Source organism: Hermetia illucens, chromosome 2 (assembly GCF_905115235.1).
Source record: "Hermetia illucens chromosome 2, iHerIll2.2.curated.20191125, whole genome shotgun sequence".
NCBI lineage: Eukaryota > Metazoa > Arthropoda > Insecta > Diptera > Stratiomyidae > Hermetia > Hermetia illucens.
In genome coordinates this window covers 125,892,172-125,911,968 of record NC_051850.1, presented here as the reverse complement: position 1 = coordinate 125,911,968, position 19,797 = coordinate 125,892,172, and the positions used below count along the sequence as shown (strand labels likewise).

Below are 19,797 nucleotides of genomic sequence, written 5' to 3'. Positions count from 1 at the left end.
AAATTCTTATTCTGGTTCTAGATCCATCCACAAGAATAACAACCGCTTAAAGCGTAAATCGGGAACACCACAATGAGCAAATGAGAATCGATGAAGTACTTAGGAATCAAACTCAATGAATTCCTAAAGTTCAATCCTTACCATAAGCTCGTTATTACTATGGCACACGGTGGATTGAGTAGAATTTACTTTCTTCGTAAAAAGGGAGGTCTAGGCACCAAAACCAAACTGACTTTATATAAAACACTGATGCGACCAATCATATGTTACGGAGCCGCAACGTGGAACACATGCTCATCGGAACCCATAGAAAAGTATATGGCCTTCGAACACCGGATATTACGACCCTACACTAGACTATCTTACAATTGGAAGACCAAAAAGTCAAACTAAATCGGCGAGCAAATGTCAAACCACTTAGAAAATTCACGGTTTTTCGAAAGAACGGAAAGCCATTTAATTTAACATTAGAAGATTGGACCAGCAGGGTAAAATAACCCCGCTGGTCAGGCTTCTTCGGGCTTGTCAAATAGTGAGTTCCATTGAGGCGCAGCGGGGTTAACAACATTCGAAATTTATTTATAGTTGCCCCCATGATGTGGCGAAGCAGGGTTAACACTAAGTGCTCAGACTCTAAGGAAGAAGCGACCAAAACATCATCCACATATACCAAACAGAAGTCGAGGTTTAGCAGGACAAAGTGGATAAACCTTTGAAACGTTTGCGCCGCATTGCGCAAAAAAAAAGTCATCAGTGTGAACTCGAAGAGTCCAAAGGGTGTGCATATTGCCTTCTTTGGAATGTCTTCTGGAGCTACGGGGATTTGGTGATAGGTCTTGGTTAAATTCAAGGTCGAAGAGGTGCGGCAGTTTGCGAAATGATGCGCAAAGTCGTGGATGAGTGGAATAGGATATCGGTCTGCTCCGCCACGGAAAACACCGACGGTGACCACTGTCAATCGAATTAACATTCGAAATTTATTTCGTTGTGCATTGCGGCGCAAACCTTTCAAAGGTTCATCCACTCGGTTCTGCGAAACCTCGACTTCTGTTTCATATATTTGGATGATGTTTTGGTCGCTTCTTCGTCAGAGCCTCAGCACTTAGCCCATTTCGAGTGCATTTTTCAACGTCTCGTTGAGGCCGGTTTAATCCTAAACGTTGAAAAACGCAAGTTCCTCCAAACACAGGTAAGATTCCTCGGCCACTTCATTTCCCCTGACGGAATACAGCCCCACCCAGACAAGGTGCAAGCGATCTCAAGCTTCCCGCGTCCGTAAACCGCGAAGGATTTGCGGAGGTTCTTGAGCGTGCTAAACTTCGATCGTCGTTTCCTGCCCCAGGCCGCCCAAACCCAGTCCGTTTTGAACACGTACTTATCTGGCCCTAAAACCAAGGACACACGAGAGATTGTGTGGTCTGAAGAGGCTGTCCGTGCGTTCGATAAATCCCAACAGCAACTGGCTGATGCTACACTCTTGGCATTTCCTCGACAAGATGCACCCCTAGTCCTTTTTGTTGATGACTCTGACATCGCAGTAGATGCTGCTCTTCACCAAAAGATGAACCAAGTCTGTCAGCCGTTGAGCTTCTTCTCCAGACTACAGCACTTACGATCGAGAACTGCTCGCCGCGTATTTGAGCATTAAGTACTTCCGCTTCTCCCTAGAAGGCAGGCCGTTTACAGTGTTCACGGACCATAAGCCTCTCACATATGCTTTGTAATAAAAGCCCGACAAAGCGTTCCCTCGTCAGCTTCGACACCTGAGCTTTATAAGCCAGTTCACGTTCGACATACGTGAACGTGTCCGGCAAGGACAACATAGTTGCTGACGCTTTGTCACGTGTCTCCGAGGTTAACATTACCGCCTCACTCGACTTCTCGGCTATCGCCAAGGCGCAGGAAGATGACGCAGTACTTCAGAGCCTCAAATCCAACCCCAAATATAAATTTCGGGAGTTGCCCATCTCAAATTTGAAATAATAGTATTAATTGCCTTGCACTTATGAAGAGAACAAATAGTTTCCGAAGTATCACTACATGCGAATAAAATAAATAATACTAGCGAAAAAGCAAAAACGGTCGAATTATTTCACGTGATGACCAGCAACAACTACTTTAATTGTCCCTTCATACAATACCCTCGATCCTACATTTTTATAGTCAGCTAACTAAGATGTAGGCATTATATAAAAACATATACTATTAGAAAATAGGAAATCGACAACGATTTTGGAATATCCCATTAGTAAGGTTTGTTTCGATAAAATCTACTGCCAAAACTTTAAACGCGTTTTACCCGAAACCCCGTTCCCGAAGTTTCAGGGATAACTCACAAAGAACTATTCAATCGATTTAGTTCAAATTTGAATCCCATATTCTACACACCCATGTCGACACGCAGAACCTCAAAAATATTTTCTAATAACAAATATTTGTTTAAGAATTTGAAATTTTGAATTTTTACCCACAAATCTGGAATTTTATTATTTTTAAAAAGTATTTGCATAATTAGGGTTCTGCGTATTACCACCAGTCTATATTATAATATGAGAACATAAAAGCCTAAAACCTAGAATGGTTGCCCCTTTTATTCTTGACATGGCATGAATATGAATTATAACGAACAAAACTTTCATTCTACAAATTTCATGTCACCTTTAAATTGGGTATCCACCAAGAATACCGTCTGTAAATTGATTAACAGGTTTATAAATGAACTCGGAATTTCCTAAGACTTCCAGATAATGAGATTTTCATCATCAATTGTCACTTTTTCTTGCAAATAATTTTCTATTAAGAATTCCGTTTCCAACAAAAAAATTGACATTACTTCAATAGTATTTTCTCCACGTGAGACTTTTTTGAATTTTTCAGATTCTTATCAGCTACAACCTCATTTTTATTAAGGTTTTGTGTGAAACAAAACCTTATTAGAATCGAGACGGTGTCTGTCTGTCCGTCTGTCTGTCTGTCTGTCTGTCTGTCTGTCACACCCGATTTATTCGGAAACGGCTGGACCGATTGTCACGAAAATTGGTGAGGGTCTGTAATCTGGTGATCCCTTTACATGCAGTAAGTGGCGCCATCTTGTGTTAAGTTTGAGGGGGGCTCCCCGTACATGTGAATGGAGGGTGCAAATTTTTTTTTCACAGAATGTAGCCATGTAGGGTATCAAATGAAAGGTCTCAATTAGTACTTTTCGAATCTCGTTCAATATTTGATATTAGATGAAACATAGGGGAGTGAGGGTTCAAAATATGACCGACAAAAAGTGTAACAGGTCTCGTTCTCAGAACCTATCCAACCGAAAAATCTGAAAAAAATCACAGTGGTGCATCTCTACGAAATCTAGGCCTCAAAATATATCCGGTTCCGATATCTACACAAATAAAGTTAATAATAGTATATTTCCACATTTTAGAAATTTACCCGGCACCCCCCCCTTATGTTCATCCCAGAAGTACAAAATTTGGCATGCCTGTAACGAAGAATATAATGCACAGTTTGGTCAAGTTTGAAGAAAATCTAACAATTATTAACAAAGTTATAGGGGGTGAAACTTTACAATTTTTCGTGAATTTCGTGCACTCTACAACCTGCATGACGTCATCATGACATATCAATTCGTCAGTACCACAACGAAATGAGTTCTTATGAATTGGGTCCCAGAGAATTATTTTGTTTTAGTTTTTTTAGTTATTTGTCAGCCAGACATGTGTGTATGTAGGTATATAATATATGCGTGCGTTGCGGGTAGTGCCTAATTCAGATAGATACAAGTCGGGAAACCGGAAGCTGGACGCTTCAGTTACGAAAGGTTTTGTGCATTTCTTAGTACGTAGCATGTAATATATGCATATACAATATTATGTGAGAATATCCACTTTCGGATGATATTGACATTTATAGCCTTGAATTTGCAAAGAAGCGACAACTTTGACGTATTATAACTTTGTTAGCAATAGTGCGATTTCCACCAAACTTGGTAACATCATGCTCTATGTTACACCCTATATTGTTGCGAAATTTCGTCGTCCTAGCATGAACTTAAGGGGGGTTTTGCAGCGAATTACTAAAAATTATAGTAATATACTATTATTAACTTTATTTGTCCAGATATCAGTGTGGAAGGTATTTCGGAGCCCAGGCACTATATAGTGGCAGACTCTTGATTTTTTTCAGATTTTTCGGTTGGGTAGTTTCTGAGAATGGCCCCCGTAAAGGAATGGTCACTTTCAACCCCCCGCACTCCCCACCTTTCCAACAAATGTCAAAACTAAGCCTGTTTTCGAAAAGTACTAACCGAGACCTTTAATTTGATACCCCACATGACTATATTTGATGAAAAAAAAAATTACACCCCTCTTTTGCATGTATGGGGACCCCCCCTTAAATTCAACGTAAAAGGATGTAACTCACTGTATGCGTGAGCGTTCACAGTTCCCACCTTTCTACCAAATTTGGTGTCAATCGCTGTAACCGTTTCCGAGAAAAATGCGTGTGACGGACAGACAGACAGACAGACAGACAGACAGACAGACAGACAGACAGACAGACGGACAGACAGACAGACAGACAGCGATTAATTGTTGACTGGAGCGGAAGTGTATTGCGAACGCTCGCAAATCAAGAAGGAAAAAAAGGCAAAGGAACTCAGTGAAAATTGTGAATTAAACTGCCCGAAGGTGAAAAGTGCGGAAGTAGTTAAAGGTGAAGTGAGATCGGTGGCGTTTCTTACGTGAAACTTATTTAAATAAGTTTTATCTTCCCTTTGTTCTCTTCTCCGCTGAACCGGTCATTTGAATTGCCGTTTATGAAATATATCGGCGGGTGTTAGCTGGTAATGTCCAATAACTAATATTGAAAGGAGTCGAGGACAGACTAGTGGGAGCGCGCGTGCTCGCGGACCGGGCGACCTTGGTTCAATCACGTAAGGGACACTTTTTTTTTTTTTTTGTCTATTTTTTCTTTTTATATTCAAAAAATAATAAAAGAAAAAAAAAAAAATTGTTTTCAATTTAACCGAACCAACACGGCGGAACGCTTAATGGTTAATGTTTGCTGATCGAAGTGGGAACAGGTTGGAGTTTGGCTCTTCCCCTTTATTTATTTATTTCTCTCGCTGAATGCTGAATTGGACATTCAAGGCGCTCGTACTGAATGCGAGTAGAAAGTGTAATTATTGTCTGAACTAATCCACATAAAGTGTAATTTTGAGGTAAGAGTGCGTAGCTTGCTGACAGCACGCTTGCTTCGCATTACTCGTGATCTGGGGTCGATTCTCGTTTCGAGCGCGGGAGGTTTTGCTTTTATATATTAGACTATAACAAATAAATTTTTAAATTTCCAATTAAGCGGTTGGTGAGTGAAGCCCGAATTCCATCCCCACTTAAAGCGGACAAGCTTTTATAAACTACACTATTATAATTTCACTTTTTTGAGTTAAATTACTGTAAGCAGTGGAGGAAGCGGAGGACTCCGGTGGGCTTCCCACTAGCAAAATGGCCAGTGGGGAGTCTCCACTGTTACCTTCTAGCGCGAGTGATCCCTTCAAGCGGAGCGCAAAATTAGTGAGATCACCAGCAGCGAATTCGATGGAAAAACGCATGTTGGGCCCTAAGAGTAGCAGCAGTGTAGTTACTGCTGAAGCCGAGGGTGACGCATTTACGAAGCTGGGATCGATGATTAATAATCTAATGGAGTACGTTAACCAACGCAATAATGTACACCACGCGATAAAGGATCAGGTGCGTTCTATTAGGGCAACGTACTTCAAGGTCAAAGAGGACATGAAAGCACGGGCAGAAGCAACAGTGCCGATAAGCCAACAAAAAGCGATGGTTGCCGTAGCAACCCAAACCACGCAGAAGACATCTCTTCCCAAAAAGCTCTTTGGCAAAGAACTCATCCAAAGTGAAAAGGATTTCTCGGAAATTCGGAACAAACGATTAAGAGACCCAAATGAAGAAGTGCTATCTCCCCAACGAACAGCAAAAAGGAAAAAGGAGAAACAGATGCCGGTGCAACCTGGGAATGACGGAAGATTATCTGGGCATACGGAAAAGGCCACTAACAGCGCCGAAGACATGTGGACTAAGGTAGGACCTAAGAAGAAGCTGCAAAAAAGAGCCAGGCCGGACGCGCTGATAATAACAAAAACCAGCGAGTTGACGTACGCGGAAATCCTACGCAAGGTTAAAGCAGATGCCTCCTTGACGGATCTGAGTGCAAATGTCACGCGGATAAGACGAACACAGAAAGGCGACCTGTTGTTCGAACTTAAAACCGGTGATGACGGAGGCGAAAACCTACGGAAGAAAATTGAAGCATCACTAGGTGAGGCTGCGGCGGTCAAAATGAGTAAGGATTCGGTGGTGATCGAATGCAAGGATTTGGATGAAGTCACCACAAAATCTGAGATCTGCGAGGCATTGCAAACCCAATTGGGATTACAAACAGTGAGCGAGTCCAATGTGCTACGACTTAGAAAAGCGTACGGTGACACGCAGATAGCGTCGATAAGTCTTCCTATTGAAGCAGCGAAAAAGGCGATTGCAGTGGGCAAGGTACGTATTGGATGGGTGGTCTGTCGGTTACGGGAACAGAGTCCAGTACATAAATGCTATAAGTGCTGGCAGGTTGGTCATATAGCGAAAGCTTGCACTAGCTCCCAAGACAGATCAAATCTGTGCCGCAAATGTGGAGAACAAGGCCATTTGGCAAAGGACTGCAACGGAATGCCCAAGTGCGTATTCTGTGTGGAAGCAAAAAGTAATGACAGCGCCCACATTGCAGGAAGCAGAACATGCCCAGTGTTCAGAAAGGCGTTCATAAATAAAGCCAAATGAAGTTTATGCAACTCAATCTGAATCACTGTCGAGCGGCCCAAGACCTACTTTCCCAAAGCGTATTCGAGAACAACGTGGACGTTGCGATTGTATCTGAACAATACGAAAATCTGCATAGCGGAGTATGGATAGCAGACAAAACCAGTAAGGCGGCGATATGGAGCTGCGGAAGCCAAGCTATAGTAGATGCGAAAAGACATCCAGAAGACGGGTTCACCCGTGCCAAGATTGGAGGGATATATATCTATAGCTGCTACGCAGCACCGAGCCTCACAATAGAGGAATTCACGTCATTGCTGGAGAAACTATCCTTCAATGCAAGTCGCTACAACCCCAAAGTAATAGCCGGCGACTTCAACGCATGGGCAGAAGAATGGGGTAGCAGAGAAACCAACGCAAGAGGACGAATATTGCTGGAGACATTCTCGCGCTTGAACGTGGTACTTGCCAACTCTGGGGGAGCCAACACATTCCGAAGGGGAGAATTGCAATCGGTGGTAGACCTCACCTTCGTCAGTGATACCTTAATCAGAGACTTGGAGTGGCGTGTCAGCGAGGAGTACACACACAGTGATCATCAGGCTATCATCTTTCAAACCTCGCAAAGGAATAATTTGAAGCCATTCACACGAATAACGATGAGCTGGGTAACTAAGAAATTCGACGCAGAAATGTTCAAGGAGGTACTTCTGGAAGATACATTGCTATCGGGAAGCGCACAAAACAAAGTTTCACAGGTCGTGGAAAAATTGCAGCGGGCATGCGATGCCGCTATGCCTCGACGTAGCACTTTCCGAAGACGAAATCCTAATTTTTGGTGGAATTCCGAAATTGAGGAATGCCGGAAAAAGTGTCTCAAAGCTAGGAGACGCTCCCAGCGCAGAAGAAACCGACCTGAGTTCGAGGAGCTACACGTGCAATATAAAGATGCGAGGAAAAAATTGCAAGTAGCTATCGCAAGGAGCAAATCCGAACATTTCAAGCGGATGTGTACTGAAGCTGATTCCGACCCCTGGGGTGGCGCATATAGGTCAGTGATGTCTTCACTAAAAGGCGAGCGCTCCCCACCGATTACTCGCCCAGAGTTGTTGCAGAATATAGTGAACACTCTATTCCCAGTGGATCTGAATGGTACAAGTTTGCCTGCAGTACAGTTAAATCCCGACGAAGTTCCGATAGTGGAAAATGAGGAGGTTCTAGACGCAGCAAAAAGATTGGTTGAAAAAAAGACTCCAGGACCGGATGGAATCCCTAACATTGCCCTGAAAGTAGCCGTCAGGACAGCACCAGGTATGTTTGCCCAAGTTTTCACGGCATGCCTTAGGGAAGGAGAATTCCCCGAGCAATGGAAGGTACAAAAGCTAATACTCATTCCGAAGGCAGGTAAACCATTGGGTGACCCCTCCTCATATAGGCCGATATGTCTGGTCAATACCATTGGCAAACTTTTTGAACGAGTAATATATAACAGACTGCTCGCTGTTGCGGAAAAGGAAGGAGGCCTTTCCGACAAACAATTCGGATTTCGTAAGGCAAAATCAACTGTCGACGCAATCAGCATGCTGACTGGCTTGGCTCAGGCTGCAATAGAAGAAGGAAAAAGCTGCGCAGTAATAACCCTCGACGTAAAAAATGCGTTCAATAGTGCAAAATGGAATAAAATCATCGAGGCACTCGACAAGATACAAGCCCCGAAGTACATTGTACGCATTGTAGTCGAGTTTCTACTTGGGAGAAGACTTTACTGCGACTCGGACGATGGGCTAAAAATATTCCCGACAACTTGCGGAGTACCACAGGGTTCTGTCCTGGGTCCCTTGCTGTGGCTAGTTATGTACGATGGAGTGTTGACGCTACGCCTACCGGACAACGTGACAACTATTGGCTTCGCCGATGATATCGGAATAACGGTGGTTGCAAAGCACCAAGACGAGATCGAGATCTATGCAAATGAAGCGATATGGGAGATCAATTCCTGGTTGAGAAATTCTGGCCTTTCACTTGCCGAGCATAAAACAGAAGTAGTTCTCATTAGCAAGAGAAGAAAGAACACAACTGTGAAAATCAAAGTTGGCGGAAAGACAATTTACTCCCAACCATCGCTCAAATACTTGGGAGTAATTATTGACAGAAGACTCAACTTCAAGAGACACATTGAGTACGCCGCAACTAAAGCGTCTTCCATCGCTACAACGATCTCGAGGATACTACCGAACATTGGTGGGCCAAGACAAAGTCGACGTCTTCTGCTCTCCAGGGTAGTCAGCTCCGTGCTACTCTACGCAGCTCCAGTTTGGGCAACTGCTCTGAATAACAAAGTGAACTGCCGAAAATTGGGAATGGCGTATCGGTTAAGTGCACTCCGGGTATGCAGTGCATATCGGACAACATCAGGAGAAGCGGCATATGTACTAGCAGGGATGCTCCCCATAGACATCTTGGCGAAGGAAAGTCGGCGACTCTACGACAAAACGTATGCAGCTGGAGAGTCTAGCGCATTTCGACGGCAGCTGGCACGGTGGGAATTTATCGAACGGTGGCAACAGCGATGGGACGAGTCCCAAAATGCTCGTTGGACATACCGCATCATTCCGGATATTCGGAGATGGTTTGAACGAAACCATGGGGAATTAAGCCACGAGCTAACACAATTCTTGAGTGGACATGGAGGTTATCGTGCTTATTTACATCGATTTGGTCACGACGAATCACCATGCTGCCCAAGATGTGGTAACGTGGCTGAGAATGCGGAGCATGTCATATTTGATTGCCCCAGGTTCACCGCGCACCGAACAAGAATGGAAGCGGTCGCAGACAGGCGTTTAACACCCGAAAACATTGTGGAGTTTATGCTGGAGTCAACGGATGCCTGGAACCAGGTTGTAAGGGAACTACAAGCTATTCACCAACAGCTTAGGCAGGAAGAACTACGACGAAAACAAGGAAGGGAGAGAACCATAATGAGCCGCAGCTAAAAGCTGATCCAGCCCCGCGATGCAATACTTGATAGGAGTTCCGTGGGGAGAGTGGAATGAGAAGGAGGTGGTTTTAGTGAGTAGAAGTCTCACATAACTGCGTGGCAGGAGCCAGCAGTAGGTTTTGAACCTTTCCACCTTCCAACGCCGAAAAAAAAAAAAAAAAAAAAGACACAGACAGACAGACAGACAGACGGTAAACCGATTTTAATAAGGTTTTGTGTTTACACAAAACCTTAATAAGAAGTAAATCGGAAATATGGGTACGATCAATTTATATACGTGCATATATGTGTACAGTATTCGGTAATAGGCAGTTTGTTTGTTTAGGGTGAGTGTGATATCTACGGCTGCAATATGTACGTATGTCTCGTAGTTTGGAAAATATGAAGGATTTGTAGCTATATACGGACAGAAAAATGTGCGTTGAAGTTTCTTCCATAAGATGAACACAAAACCTTTATACCCGAAGCGCGAGCTTCCGGTATTCCGACTTGTTTCTTTTGCGGACTAGAATATGAAGGAATTTCTCAATAAAAGCGGAAATTTGGCTTCTCTGCAATCAGAATTTAAATGTCCTCGCAAACATATTTTCGTGGACCAAAGAATTTCTCTATATAAATTTCACCGTCCAGTTTATAATAACTAATCTAACACCTCTAATCTAATCGAAAGGGCTATGTTTGCAAGGAAGACAATTTGTAACATTGAAGATTGTTGGGAAATGGTTTTGATTGATGAATTTAGCCAGTAGTACCGTGAAATTGCTTCGCTGTCAAATCATTATAATCGATAACCTTTTAATGGATTTGATAAATCCGCCGGCGACTTTTATCATAATACACATAATGGAAATTAGACTACAATCTTTTGGTCGCTATTTAACAAACGAGTTACACAAAATCAATAAGTACATTCCCTAATATCACTTCGAAGGGGTTATCAACAACGTCGACACTGTCATGTTTGATAAAGATAAAAACACTAGGATAAAAAGGATTTGTTTATAGACAAAACTCTATTCAACGGAGTCAATGTGTATCAACCTACTTTTCTATGATATACATTATACTCTAAAATAGTTAAACTTAACTTATAAAATGCTATGTGTGGATGGAAAAGAGATAGTCATGTTTCATCTAATGTAAATATGTCTATATAAAGTGCTATTAAGACTTTTCAGGGATCAATTTTTCTCTACCAAATAAAGTCCTTTGACACTTCATGCTACAGGATAAAATGCGGATCAAAATAGCCGGAATCCAGGAAGTGAAAATAATCAAAATGAAGGCATGTATAGGCTTAATAACCGGTCACTATCTTCTACAGAGCATCATACGATGGAAGACTATACTGGAGATCAATCAAACTTCCAAACTTTGCAATGAAGAGGGCGAGACGGCCTCCCATATCATATTAGAGTACCCCGCACTTGCACGGTAGAGGTATACTTCCTGAAAAATAATAAATCCTGGAAGTGGCTTGAACAAGTGCAGTTTGTCGAATATTTCGTTAGCTTAACGAATAGGGATAGTCGAAAGTACTAAAAGAAAGTAATCCTATCCCTAGCCATCTAACCAACCAACAAAAAAAATTTTGAAAAATTATGAATTGTCTTAGAAAGTTGAAGAATCTTTTCGAAATCCATACAAATCACATCTAGGTCAATAAAAGAATGCTTGAGTGCGAGTATGATTGCCTGAATAAAAATACTTAATTCGAGTGAACGACGAATCGAGGTTCGTCTATATAATTACATAATTCGCTGCTTCCTGTGGAATAGAGAAATCATTGAGATTATCACCTTGGTGAAAGCAAGCAACAACTCTCCCAGTTTTGAATCGTATTGGAATCATATTGGAGCAAACAATACAAAAGCATATTTTGACAAGAAGAGCAGTGCTACCAATGGAAATTGCGTCAAATTTTGACATAAACGTCTCTTAAGGGAGTTTTCCTATGCGACAGTTTCCCGAAATCGATTTTTACTTTTATATATATTTTGAAAGTAGACTATGTTGGGAATATATTCCAGACACTACTACTTACCGAGCGACAGCAAATAAAAGAGCAAATGTCATGCGGTGCCTACAAACGAAAATTTTAAGCTCGTTTTTCTCGAAATCAGTTCTGTTTTGTGCAAAACAAAACCTGTCTGTCATACACATTCTCCTCGGAAACGGTTATAACGATTGACACCACATTTGGTGGAAAGATGAACGCTCTCACATAAAGTGAACTCCATCGTTGAATTCAAGGGTGAGGAGGAGGAGAATACCGTAAATCCAAAATCTCAGATTGAAATTCAAAATATTTCTAGAGTTTTAGCGCAAAAAATATATGTATTGCGCCGCAATAGATATCGAAATGTAGTAAGTTTTGTTAGGAAAAATCCATTGTCCAAACTTTAAACGCGTTTTATCCGGCACCAAGTTTCAGCAGCTGCCACAGTTATTGGTGTCCATAATCAACATCTTGGAGGGAATAACAGAGGTATGCGCGGAAGGACTTCACCGTTCTGGGTGTTTCGACTCAACAAAAGTTTTGAAAAATTGAAAAAGGAGATTGGCCGTGTCACGCAAACACTTCTTGGAAATCCATCACCAAGACTGCAAAGCTGCGTTGCTATCATCATTGGAAACTATCATCTCTCCAATGATATACCAATGGAAGAAATCCTCGAGGTGCTAAAACAGAAACTTGCGGTATGCTACGATCGCATCCGTAGATATCAAAAGAGCTTTCAGCGAAGGGCAGACAAAACCTTCTTCGTCCAGAACCAACGGGGATTTTATAAAAATCTCACCAACTCAAGTCAGGAAAGTAGCTCCGATCTGAATCAGGCAGAAGACTTCTGGAGAAGTGTTTGGAACGAACCTAGCCGTTGCAATTTAGAAGCAGAACCTTATGCGTTCATGCGAGGCCGTCCCCGAAGTGACCATGCCTGACGTAACTGAAGCTGACGATGATCAGATGATTGTCGATCCGAAATTAGTTACACAATTTTTCATCAAGGGGATAAGTTTTCTCATCCCAAAGGTACAGGGTGCCTCTTGTCCTTCAAAATGCCGACCAATTACTTGTCTTTCTACCATCTACAAGATCTTCACTTGAGTTCTGTGCGCGACGATGTCAAAACATCTTGATGTTCATAAATTGATAGCTGAGAAGCAAAAGGGTTGCGCTAAAGGCTCCCGAGGCTGTAAAAAATAACTTATAATCGATACGGTCGCTGTAAAGCAGGCTGTCCACCAAAATCGAAATATCTCAATTAATTATAAATCAGCCTTTGACTCCATATCACATTCGTGGTTGCTACAAGTGTTACGCTTGTACAAAATCAACCCGAATGTCGTTCTTCTCCTAAGAACAGTGATGAAGGATTGGAGCACGAAGCTGTCGGTATCCTCACAAACATCAGGAGAGATACCAATCAGGCGTGGCATCTTCCAAGGCGACTCTCTAAGCCCACTGTGGTTTTGTTTGGCTTTGAAATTATTATCCCATCTTCTGCATAAAAACAAATATGAGTTCCAAGTCAAGCATATGCCATGCGCCTTGGAACGCGAAATGTACATTAAGCCATTTAATGTATATTGACGACATCAAATTGTATGGCAAACGCGAGAACCGACTTCGTTCCTTGCTGGACATCACCAACCAGTTCAGCAGGGATATCGGCTTGCAGTTGGGATTGGAGAAATGTTGCATAAAAGCAATTGTTCGGGTAAAATACCCCGACGACGAAGGATACAGCCAAAATAACATCCAAATACCTCGGAATATTGCAAGCAGAATACCTACTGTAGCAATAATTGAATTTAAGCTGCTAGTGAAACTTGAACGACGTCCGGATGTTGCCATGAAAACTGAGCTGTTCGGGAAAAATAAAATCATGGCAATCAACACCTTCGCCATTCCCGCCCTTCTATATACTTCCAGTGGAGTCGTACGGATTTAGAATCTGTCATGCACAATAGAGCTGCCGAAAAATTGAAGATCGCCATCCCACGTCATCAGGGAGGAAGGGGCTACTTGATTTAAACACATTGCAAGCGCATTCTCTTCGTGAATTTTCCTTCGAGAAACAATCCTCAAGCCGATTACATCAGGCTACCGTCATGACAGATAATAAATTGTCTCCTTTGAACTTGACAAGGAAAGAGTGGGATCCCATGTCAAATGATACTTGAATCCAACAGAAGAACGACATGTGTAAAGAGAAACCCATTCACGGAGGTCATATCAAAAATTGGTTGTTGTCAGGCATTGACATCGAACAAATTGTTGACTAACGGTGTACTATTTTATGAGACCAAAGCATCGCTAGCTTCAATTCAGGATGCTTCGCCCCCAACAGCGGGGCTATAAACGGTAAACTCTTCACGACTCCTCAATCGCCAACTCCAGTTGTAGGTAATCCAACTGTGAAAAGGACATCCAGACATCCAGCACATAACACATATAGCACATGCGTGCGAGTACACCAACCGTCATAACTCCGTCTACAAGATTCTCCATCAAAACCTTGCGTTGAAGTATGACTTAGTGGGAACCTACCATCCTTATTATAAGTACACTCCGCAGAGGATCTTGGGAAATGATCGGACGTGCTTCATAATCGATGTAGCCGCACCATTGGACCGGAACACTGTTGAAAAACAGCTAGAAAACATCCGGAACTACAGCCACTTGGCGGACGATACCAAGCAAACTTGGAGACTACAAAAGATCGAAGTAGTCCCAGTGGTTTCAGCGACAGGATTAGTTCCGAAAAATTTACATAAAGCGCTGAAAACGCTCGATCAAAGAGCCGCGCTATACATAGAGATGCAATAAGCTGTAGTCACACCCGGTAAAGTTTCCGCTCTTATGGATAATATGATAATGATAAGCCATCGTATCATCATAAAGTCAGACTTGACGATCTCCGTACGAAACTTTTCCGTACAGTTCCTGCAGACCCTATGCACCTTCCACTCATTTGTAAAACGTGGGAAATCAGTGAATGAAAGAAGGAAATGATCGTTAAGATTTTGAAAAAGGAAACCCAAATTGAGTGCGACAATTGGAGAGTATTTGCGTCCCACCTGCTGTCACGAAGACATTAGCTAAAACTAACCAGGAACGCATAAAAGAACACCGCGAAAACTTGATCGAGAGCCAGCTAGTTTCCATTTTGAATACGAATGTACTGATCAAACCTACTCTTTATTGGTTTTCGACAACGTCAATTAAGCGGGCATCCTGAGGAACTAATAGCTATTAACAGAGCAACATATAATGGCAAAAAATGTCCGGGTAAAATTGCAAAGGAACTTGAAGCCCAAATGAAGTCCAGCAACATTAAATGTTTCACCGAACTTCCTGTTATTGATGACGTTCTTCATGCTGCCTTGGCTAGAGAACGTAGAGGGGTTCAATGGCCTATGACTCTTTGCTCGACTACGCTGATGGCATACTCTCCCACGGAGTCATGGACGTTAGTAGTAGGGTCTGGGCTTGGAGAAGAAGTTGAACAAAGTCGGACTGTAAATAAACACCAACAAAACCCAGGTTCCAATTCTGACTCATCATCGCACTTATCATACTTGCATTCATGGACAGAACATCGAATGCTTCGAACAATTTATGTATCTAAGTACCATTGTTTCTGAAGACGATACTAAAATTATTAACAATCATCCAAATATCAATTTGAGGCCTTTCTGCGCCAATGTTATCTCTGGACTACTATATGCGAGGATATATATGGAAAGTAATCGTCACTGTTGCTCGGAAGTTCCAATTACTCATGTCAATGTAATGTTATCGGGGTCTTATGACGTAAGACAATCTTGATGAGAAGGTGAAAATGGTAGTGGGCATGTCATACATTGAGAAAAAACAAAAACTGCTTTGCGGGTTATTCTATGTAATAGAATCCACTATCCCAGAATGGCTGGAAATTAGCTCACCCTGCAACTAACTTCGTGGCGTAGAATGCAGGAAGAGGACAAATCCCTCGGAAAAGGGTAGTTTGAATTGAGGCACATTGCAAGAATCGACAGCGATGACGTGTAAATGTCGTTGACAGGATGTGCCCCACATGAAGATTTATGGCAACCATACATATATGGCAATTACGTTCACGCGTAAATAACGGTAAATAACGAAATCAAAAACTTGACTGACATTTCGGATGAAGAGCATCTAAATCGTTGCTTAGGGAGGTGGTTTTAACATATGAAAATTCCACAATTTTGTTTCCTGAATAGCCAAATTCTTAGCGGGAATATTTCGACTGAATACGTTTATATAAATCAGAGTGAGCACAACTAATCAAACCTCAGAATTGAAGTGATCTCACGGATATTTTTAATTATGAATAATGTTCGGAAGTTTCTCTTATTTGTTGGTAAAAACTCAGAGCAATAACCTCAGAGCAATGCAACCGGAAACGAGTCACTAAAAAGTGAAGCGGAAGCCGCGTATCTAAGTAAACTTCACATTGACATAGAAGTTTCTAAGCCGTAATATGTATTATAGTATACATAGAATTGACATATCACCCAATGAAATCTTAACGTTAATTCAGTATGCTCAACTACGATATGAACACTATCAGATGTATTTCCTATATTATAGTCGGTTCAATGTCTGTCATCAGCCTGTATATCTGCCTCTCTATCTGTTACATGTGCTTTGGAAGCTGTTAGACCAATTGACACGAAATTTGTTAGATTTATTGAAGATATAACTTTTACATACATGGTGAATGAAATACTTTCACGTTAAGCTTGAGGAAGGCTTCATATCCATGCAAAAAGGAGTGGTAAAATTCTTGTTCACCCAATATTCTACCTATGTAGGAAGTATCAAAGGAAATGGTTTGGTTAGTACTTTACTAAGCAGTAACTAGGAAGCTAAAAAATGCAGTCTGAATTCGAGAATCCATATGTCCACACAATCTCTATTTTTCCATATGGAAAATACCTTTCTCTCAAATTTTCCACGATCAACCAAGCGTTTTAAGCCATTGGTCTCTATTACCGCGAGGCGCCGTTCATTATCTTTTATAGTCGGCCAACACTCAGAAACATAGAAGGCGATAGGGCAGACAACATTGCCGTAAATTTGGATTGGAGACGTTCGTTGATACGTCGATCACAAAGAGCGCTAGTTGTGCAACGTCACTTCATCCAAATTACGCTGATGCGTAAACCAATTTCATTTTACCATTGGGTGATATTATTGAGCGAAGATATTTAATTCGTTTAGTTCTGGCAGATGACAGTGCCTGTTTTATTGGGGTCGATCGTCAAAAATTTTGTTTTATTTAGATTCAGTCTGAAACCGTGTTACATGACGCAATCATTCCACTTTTGGGTAAGTTATTCAAGATCAGCTTTGTAATGAGACGCTAGGACAGTGTCCATAACAATAACAAAGAGGAGTGACGAGAAGACAGTTACTTGATGGAAAGCAACGAAAACGCGAAGAAACATCGAACTTTACTCTTGGGATCATGGTAGATTTAGCCCAGCATACACTAGGTGCTGGCTAGATATACTTAATTCACATATATACAAAAATTTTCCCTAACGAATCTACATAACCTTTTATATCTTGAACACCGAGCTACCGTTTTCGATTTATTTTATTTTGATTTCAATGATTCCTCAATCCATCATAAAGATCCAAATCCTAAAACGCCTTCCTTCAATGTAACACGGTATATTCAGTAGTCTCATCAAAATGTGACAATCGATGGCAGACAGAAAAGGCTTATAGCAAGATTTTAAATTGCTAGGAAATTTTATAATTTCGAAACTAATTAAAACCGTAGCGTCTCATATCCGCAAATTTCACCAACATAAGTAAAATTAAGGGTTATGTATACAAATATGCGCAATTATATACAACACTATGTAAACAACATGAAAGCTTCCACAAATTCGTTCCAAACAAGAATAATCCAATTGCGTCAATAATAAAACAGAGTAAAGTCAGGAATAATCAGATTAACGTTCCAAATGATGTACAGAAGTTCTATAAATCTAATCAAGACATAAAAGCCATGAGCAAATATATGTGTACGTACATTGAAAATTCGTTTTTAGATACTTAAATAAAATTTGCCAAATTGAAGTCTGATGTAACTACATATAATTAAAAATATAGAGTGCATGTAACGTAGATTTTCTCAATTAATTCTTTTTCCCGTTTGCCATACGTATACAGTATAATAATCAACTTACGATTAAATGTTATCTTTAACTGATACCACGATGGTAAATACAATATATTCGAATTTAGTTGATCACACCCCCTTACTCATATGTTTCTTTCATTTACAATTTGCAGTTGCTTACAAGCAGGCTGGAATCTACCTGTCAAGAACTAAATCAACAGGTGGCATTTTGGAGGTCTTAAGCTAGACAGCAGTGCAAACTACCCTTCATATTCCACTTGAACTACGAATTTGTTGAAGACATGCATATGAACCCTCAGTCGTAGCCTGAAGCATTCATTGGCATCGTCCTTAATCAAACCAAAAAACTTGCTACCCAAAGTAAAAATATCCTCTCATAATCTGAATTCATTTCTGAAGTTTGACTGATGCATTAACCTTGGTCCTGTCCTTCTTAATGTATTCCCAATGGTATGCAATGAATCTTACCTAACCATTTACACATATGCAATCACCGCCTTGGGTAGGTAATAAAAAGCTGAAGGACTTTACTTACCCACATTAATCCTCCCACCAAGTTCAGCCCACCCGAAAAGTCTAACCTCAATAATACTCCCGCTCGGTAACTTGAACCTATGGTATTTGATGCAAAAATGTCTGGGGCGAAGCTACGTTGACTACACATCTGCAAGTAAGCTCAGACTTCTAAGAAAATATCGTCAGTTTAGGATTTTTGCCTTCATGCAAAATGTCACCCAGACAAAATGCGTAAAGGCCTGAAATTAACACGGAACCATGCTACGTACATCCCGCCACGAAGAATAGGACGAAAGAGGACAGAGAAAGAGTGCGAAATACAAGCAGGATTCCAAGGAATGTAAGAAGAATAGAAGAAAAGTCCTTATGGCTCCATTCTTTTCCGAACTTCAATGATGCTCATCTACCGTAATCCCTGAAATCTAAGGGACTGCGCATTAAAATCGGGAAAGGAGCAAAGAAACATGATGAAGGGACGAAAGACTAAGGGCAGCAACAACAAAATAAAAAGCGACAGCGACAGCAGCGACAATGTTAACCCTTAAAAGGATATTTCGACTTCGTATTAAAAAGGATAAACGGAAGTGTTCAGCTTTTGCTTAAATATGTACAATGCGAATTGAGAAAACAAAGAAATTTACTTCTTTTTTCGTCGTCTCTGGCGTAGTCCTTATCGGATGCAATCAAGCCATGATGAAAATGAGTTCTTACGCTCCGTTTCGTCCGCTGCAGTCCTCACCCGGACTCATTAACTTCTCTATGATAATCCAAAGGATATGGTCACTAATTCAGACACTTTCCTCGATATTTCTTTTCACTTTCAATTTCCTTTATGCCCTGGAATTTCCAATCATATCTAACACCTTTCACAGCACACAAGGGAGAATCGACGCTTTTCAGCAGGTGTTATCTCAAAACATTTCCATTTAACCCATCATTTCGGAGACGCACTGATTAGAACTTGGGGGTGTCTATCCAAGGAAATCCGTCATAACTTTCACGCGCTACGCAATTATTTCCCGTTTCTTCGGTATCTTGCCGATGCTAAGCGTTCGCATAAATAAAATTTAAAGATCAGATCTAACAATCAATACAATCCGCCAAGTTTTTCGCCATACATACGAAAGCATTTATCCAAAAAACCGCGAGAAAAAAAAACTCCAGATGAAAATCCACTACCAGACAGAAAGACATAGAACGCACGTCGTCTGGACGCTTAACGAAATTTTCCCTTTGCGAACGTTCTAAAGGGAAAGCTTTA

The 19,797-nt window shown here is 41.3% G+C and overlaps 1 protein-coding gene across 2 annotated transcripts in view; it reads right to left on the bottom strand.

The window, feature by feature from the left end:
- Nucleotides 1–19,787, bottom strand: part of LOC119650149 — a 310,050-nt gene extending 290,263 nt beyond the window's left edge. For both annotated transcript variants that reach the window (XM_038052687.1, XM_038052686.1), the window contains exon 1: nt 19,178–19,787. The gene's annotated coding sequence lies outside the window, so the exon portion shown is untranslated. The remainder of the gene's footprint in view (nt 1–19,177) is intronic.
- Nucleotides 19,788–19,797: the final 10 nt, after the last annotated feature.